Here is a 6,984-nt window from a genome sequence, read left to right as displayed (position 1 = left end):
CGTGTCCGTAAGCGGATTTCGTGCGGCGCTTTCCCTTTTATCTTTCAGTATGAACCTGGGTGCAAACGTGCATGACAGTGGAATCTTGAATGAATGAAAAACTCTGTGGATGCAAGGTAGGGTGTGCTTGTGGGTGTAGATGTGTGAGACTTGGCGTTTGTGCCAGCGCTGCATGTCTTTAGCCTTGGTCATTGGAAATACGTTGTTTTTTTGTTTTTGTTTTGTTTTTGTTTTGTTTTTGAGACGGAGTTTCGCTGTCGTTGCCCAGGCTGCTGGAGGGCAATGGCGCGATCTCGGCTCACCGCAACCTCCGCCTCTCGGGAACAAGCGATTCTCCTGCCTCAGCCTCCCGCGTAGCTGGGATTACAGGTGCCCACCACCACGCCTGGCTAATTTTATATTTTTAGTAGAGACGGGGTTTCTCCATGTGGGTCAGGCTGGTCTCGAACAACTGACCTCAGGTGATCCACCCGCCTCGGCCTCCCAAAGTGCTGAGATTACAGTCGTGAGCCACCGCGCCTGGCCGGAAATATGTTTTTATATGAAACATGGATATCCCCAACACTTTAATATTTATTTATTTTTAATTTTATTTTCGTGTATTAGCTACGTTGTTTTGTATACTTACTAAACTCATTCTCCTCGTCCCCTACTCCACCCCATTTGAGGAGTGGAATGGGGTGGAGAAAAATACAGAAAAGCTCGAAGAACAAAAATCATTCATAGTTCTACCAGCCATGCAACTACTGTCAAAATTTACTTTCCATCTTTTCACCCCCGCCATTGTGAATACATATGTATACATTCATATGTTCTATATGTGTGCATAATGGCTTCAAAATTGCAGTCACACTATACATACAGCTCTGTAACCAACCTTTCTTATTTAACAATATATGATTAGTATCTTTCCATCTAAACAATCACAAATTATGCCATCATTTTAAGGTATTTCATGGTATACGTTTACCCCTGTTGATGGGTGACTTAGTTCTCTCTAGCTTCTTGAAATTATAAACTGTGTTTATCAGCAGCTATTTGGCATGTGTTTAAATATACTTTTCTAAATTTTTTTGGAGGGGGAGCAGGCTCCTAAAAATAGAATTGATAGGTCAAAATGTATGCTCTTATTAAAGGTTCCCTGAACCTATCCAATTATTTTATAAAGTTCCAATAATCTGCAGTATTACTGGCATAGTATAAGACTGCTTATATCCTCATACACCGTTGATAACAATGGATATTCTAAATAGTAATAATCTTTGTTAACCTCATGGATATAAATTAATTTGCTATAAAACAATTGTTTCATTACTTATTGAAGTCAAGCATTTAAAAAAACTTTTGTAAATTATATGTTTTCTAAAGTAGTGTTCTGTTTTCAAATTTCTTTTCCAGAGTTCTTCATATATTAAGGATTCATTCATTCATAGACTCATTTATTGAAGGCTGTCTATGTAACAGGCACAATCCTAGGTGCTTGGGATATAGCAGTGAACAAGAGACAAACCCCCTACTATCATGGTACTTCCATTTTTGTGGGCTGGATAATAAACAAGGTAAGTAAATTAAATATGAAGTATGTTAAATGGTGAAGAATACTAAGAAAAAAAGTGAAGTGAGAGGATATTTAGAACTAGAGATGGGAGTTTGAGTTTTAGATGGGCTCGCCAGGGAAGGCATCCTGAAAAGGTAGTAATAAAGATATGAAGGAAGTAAAGGAGCTATTTATGCATAAGCGAGAAAAGTTATTCCAGGCAGAGGGAACAGCAGTTGTAAAGGCTCTGAAGTGGCAACATGCCTCTTAATGAAGAGGCTGGTGTGGCTAAAATAGAATAATTGAAGGGGAGAGTAGTGGGAGAGAAGAGAAGAAAGGTAAGTGGATGGGAGGAGGGCAGATCAGATTGGACTTTATGGCCCGTAGTACTAATTTTGGCTTTTCCTCTGAGTGAGATGGGAAGCTGCTGGAGGGTTTTTGAGCATGGAAGTGATACTATCTGCTTACAGTTTAAGAAGATAGCTTTGGCTGCTCTGATGAGAATGGCCTATGGGAGGACAAATGAGGAAAGAGCAGGGAGGTCAAGGGAAGAAGCACAGAGACCAATTAGGAAGCTACAATTGTGTTGCTTAATGATGGGGATACATTCTGAAAAATGCATGGTTAGACAATTTTGTCCTTGTATGAACATCATGGAGTATACTTACACAACCTAGATGGTATAGCCTCCTGCAAACCTAGGCTATATGGCACAGCCTATTGTTCCCAGGCTACAAACCTGTACAGTATGTTACTGTACTGACTACCATAGGCAATTGTAACACAGTGGTAAGACTTTGTGTATCTAAACATATCTAAACACAGAAAGATACAGTGAAAATGCAGTATAAAAAGATTGAAAATGGGCCAGGCATGGTGGCTCATGCCTGTAATCCCAGCAGTTCGGGAGGCAGAGGTGGGCGGATCACGAGGTCAGGAGATCGAGACCATCCTGGCTAACACGGTGAAACCCCATCTCTACTAAAAATACAACAAATTAGCCAGGCGTGGTAGCACACGCCTGTAGTCCCAGCTACTTGGGAGGCTGAGGCAGGAGAATCGCTTGAACCCAGGAGGCGGAGCTTGCATTGAGCTGAGATTGCGCCACTGTACTCCAGCCTGGGCAACAGAGTGAGACTCCGTCTCAAAAATAAATAAATAAATAAGATTAAAATTGGTACACCTATATATATATATTTTTGTGTGTGTGTGGTGGTGAGTGAATATGAAGGGTTAGGACATTAGTGTACGCTACTGTTGACTTTATAAACACCATACACTTAGGCTACACTAAATTTATAAAAACATTTTTCTTTTTTCAGTAATAAATTAATCTTAGCTTACTGTAACTCTTACTTTATAAACTTTTAAATTTTTTAAACTTTTTTACTCTTTTATAATAATACTTAGCTTAAAACACAAACATAATGTACAGCTGTACAAAAATATTTTCTTTATATCTTTATAAGCTTTTTTCTATTAAAAATGTTTTAACTTTTGAAACTCCTTTGCTGAAAACTAAGACACAAACATATTAGCCTAGGCTTACACAGGGTCAGAATCATCACTATCACTGTCTTCCACCTTCACATCTTGTTCCACTGGAAGGTCTTCGGGGCAATAAACATGCATGCAACATGCATGGAACAATAAACATGCATTGTTATCATCTCCTGTGATAATGTCTTCTGGAATACATCTGGAAGGACCTGCTTGAGGCTAATTTATAGTTTACTTTTTTTTAAGTAGGCATATACTCTAACAATAAAAAGTATAGTATAGTAAATACATAAAGTGGTAACAGTCATTTATTATTATTTTCAAGTATTATGTACTATACACATGATCAATAATCAATAATGTTATCAAATACTAATACCATACACAACTGTATGTGCTATACTTTTATACCACTATCAGTGCAGTAGGAGTGTTTACACTAGCATCACCACAAACAACATAGAGTGTACTTATATAAACCTAGGTTACGTGTGTAATGCATTGTGTTATGATGTTATGATGGCTATGATGTCACTAGGTGATAGGAATTTTTTAGCTTCATTAAAGTCTCATAGGACCACTGTTGTATATGTGATCTGTTGTTGGCTGAAACATTGTTACACAGCACATGACTGTATTATAGTACTTTAGGGAAAAGATATTGGTGATCTGGACCAGAGTAGTAAAAATGGTAAGAAGTAGTCATGTACTAGATATAATTTAAAGGTAGAGCTGCTGTGATTTGCTGACAAACTGAGGTAGAGTGTGAATGAGACAAGGTGACACAATACTGTTTTTATGAGTAACTTGAATGGGTGTGTCATTAACTGAGAAGGGGAACAATGTAGGAAAAACTGACTTGGAATGTAGGGAAATAGTGAGATTTCAGTTTGGAATATAGTATGTGAAATGTGAGAATGCCCATTAAACATTCAAGTGGAGATATCAAGTTGGCAATTGGATATACAAGTATGAAATTCAAAAAGAGAGACAAAAGGGAGATCTAAGATCTAGGGTGGAGACATATATTTGGGAATTATCAGGATATAAATGGTATTTAACACGAGACTGAATGAGATCATTTAGAGGATAGGATAGATAGAGAAAGGTAGAGGCAAAGGACTGATCTCTGAGTCACTCCAACATAACAAACTCTGGGAAGTAAGGAGGAATTAGCAAAAGAGACTGATGGGGACTAGCTTGAAACGTTGAAGGAAAACTAGGTGAGTGTGATATTCTGGAAACCAAGGGAAGAATGCGTTTTAACAAGAACAGTGTCGGGTGCTACTGATAGGCCACATAAAATGAGGAGTGAGAAAGAAGCATGGAATTTGGCAACATGAAATTCATTTATTAGGGACCCTGAAAGCAGTGTCCGTGGAATTTTAGGCCAAAGAGAGAACTGGAAAAGAAAACATTGGAGATATCAAGTCTAGATGACTCTTGAAGACTTTTTTTTTATTTTTTCTAAATGGAAGAAGTGAAATGGAATGGTAGCTGGAGTTAAGAGGTACACGTTCTGTTTATATACTGATTGAAATGATCCAGTAGAGAGAGAAACTACGATACAGGAGAGAAAGCAGATAATATAAAAATGTCCTTAAGTAGCCAGAGCAAATGAGATCTAGTGGCAGAGTTTGGCTGAGCTTGGAGCTTGACCATGGTAATAACAGGAGAGAAGGGAGAAGTACCCAGGCACAGGTACGAGTAGATGGGCAGATGTGTTGGTGAGAACTTGTGAACCTTCTCTTATGATTGTTTTAACTTTATAGCGAAGTACCTAGCAAGAGACACAGAAGAGAGTGAGATTGGTGGAGGAGGTGCTAGAGTTTGAGAAGAGCAGGGGGAAAAAAATCACAGAGATTGGGGCAGAGAATAGAGAAATTATGATTTTCAGGCACCATCAAAGACCCACTTAATGTTAGTATTTATGAATTTAAAGTGAGCCTGTTCTGTATAGCTGTGTGATTTTTCTCCTGCAGTGTTCATCCGCATAGTTGCAGCCACAGACAGGCTAGGGGGAGATTTGGATTTAACCAGAATGTTGGTTTCATGAAGCAAAGAGGAATAATGTGAGAGAGAGGCAAAAAGAGTCTTAAGTTGGCAAAATAATTGATTGTTGTTTTGATTGTGGATTTCAGGCTAGGTAAGTGGAAAAGTGAGGATAGGAAGAGGGTGAAGGACAGTAAAAAATTAGTAGAATCAAGGAATGGAAGCTCCTGACAGGGTTAAGGACTATTGGGTTGTAATATTAGAGGAAGTAAGGTGAGACATAGAAGGATGGGCTGGGCACGGTGGCTCATGCCTGTAATCCCAGCACTTTGGGAGGCCATAGTGGGCAGATCACGAGGTCAAGCGATCAAGACCATCCTGGCCAACATGGTGAAACCCTGTCTGTACTAAAAATACAAAAATTTGCTGGGCATGGTGGTGCACACCTGTAGTCCCAGCTACTCCGGAGTCTGAGGCAGGAGAATCACTTGAACCCAGGAGGCGGAAGTTGCAGTGAGCCAAGATCGCGCCATTGTACTCCAGCCTGGCGACAGAGCGAGACTCTGTCTCAAAAAAAAAAAAAAAAAAGAAGGATATTTTTCATATGTTTTAAAAATAGAACAGTTCTTCTTCTTACCCCTCTACTGGTTTTAGAAACATGGATGATTACTAACTAGACCCATTATTTCAGTAAGGGCTACAAAATGGCAATATTCTAATTCTGTCATTACTTCATTTACTAGCTAGAATATTTTCCTAAGGAAAAAATTTTTTTCACCCTTGGGTACAGTTTTTACAGAAAACGCAGAATAAATGGATTCTTTCCCTTTATACGATTTTGAGTTATTGGAGTGGTTCCCTGGCATCTCCTAGTGGGTTGTTTTTATTGTTATCACCATTATATATTCATCATTTTTAGCATATTTGATGTGTTTTAAATCACTGCACTTATTTTCTTTTTGAAGCTCAAATTTTCTCATCTTTGGCTACTATTTCAAGATAGCTTCTGAGTCCTTTTAACACATCCCCAGTAGTGTTTGATGGTGTTCTATGTTTCTGATATGTTAGGACGTCCCCAGATCATTTTGAACATTTTCTGCCCTAGGCATGAAATCAATCTTTTCTGTATGGTGCCCTGATTGCTTTAAGTAGGAAATGGTATTTTGAGACCACAGTTATACGGCTTATTGCGGTTGGAATTGTTATTGTTGCTAGAGGGTTTTTGGTGTGTGTGGACAGAGCTAGGATATATATATATATATTTTAACAACTTGATTAAGATATAATTCATAACAATACATTTTACCCTTTTAAAGTATACAGTTTAATATTTTTAAAAATATATATTTGGCCAGGTGCAGTGGCTCATGCCTGTAATCCCAACACTTTGGGAGGCCAAGGCGGGTGGGTCACAAGGTCAGGAGTTCGAGACTAGCCTGACCAACATGGTGAAACCCCATCTCTACTAAAAATACAAAAATTAGCCTGGCATGGTGGTGCGTACCTGTAATGCCAGCTATTCAGGAGGCTGAGGCAAGAGAATCACTTGAACCTGGGAGGCAGAGGTTGTAGTGAGCCGAGATCGCATCACTGCACTCCAGCCTGGGTGACAGAGTGAGATTCTGTCTCAAAAAATAATAATAATAATTTTATATATATATAATACGTGGATATATGTATATACACATATATATACACATATAATACATATATACACATGTATATATATGTACACACGTGTATATATACACGTGTATATATGTACACACGTGTATATATACAAATATATGTATTTTTTTATAGGGTTATGAAACTACCACCACAATGGAATTTTAGAGCATTTTCATCACTAAAGGAAACATGGTACTCATTAACAGTCAATCCCATATTCCCCTAGCTCCTGCCCAACCTAATCAACTACTGATTTTTCTGTCTCTGTAAATTTGCCTATTCCA

At 38.4% G+C, this 6,984-nt stretch overlaps 1 protein-coding gene across 5 annotated transcripts in view; it reads left to right on the top strand.

Annotated features, from left to right (window-relative positions):
- Positions 1 to 6,984, top strand: part of ZNF569 (zinc finger protein 569) — a 54,146-nt gene that overhangs the window by 351 nt on the left and 46,811 nt on the right. For 4 of the 5 annotated variants that reach the window (XM_063657615.1, XM_054462466.2, XM_063657613.1 and 1 more), the window contains exon 2: positions 1,399 to 1,559. The gene's annotated coding sequence lies outside the window, so the exon portion shown is untranslated. Of the gene's footprint in view, positions 1 to 48; positions 117 to 1,398; positions 1,560 to 6,984 lie in introns of all 5 variants that reach the window. The other variant, XM_063657614.1, reaches the window with a different exon arrangement.

This window comes from Pongo pygmaeus, chromosome 20, assembly GCF_028885625.2.
Source record: "Pongo pygmaeus isolate AG05252 chromosome 20, NHGRI_mPonPyg2-v2.0_pri, whole genome shotgun sequence".
NCBI lineage: Eukaryota > Metazoa > Chordata > Mammalia > Primates > Hominidae > Pongo > Pongo pygmaeus.
This window is presented reverse-complemented; position numbering and strand designations above follow the sequence as displayed.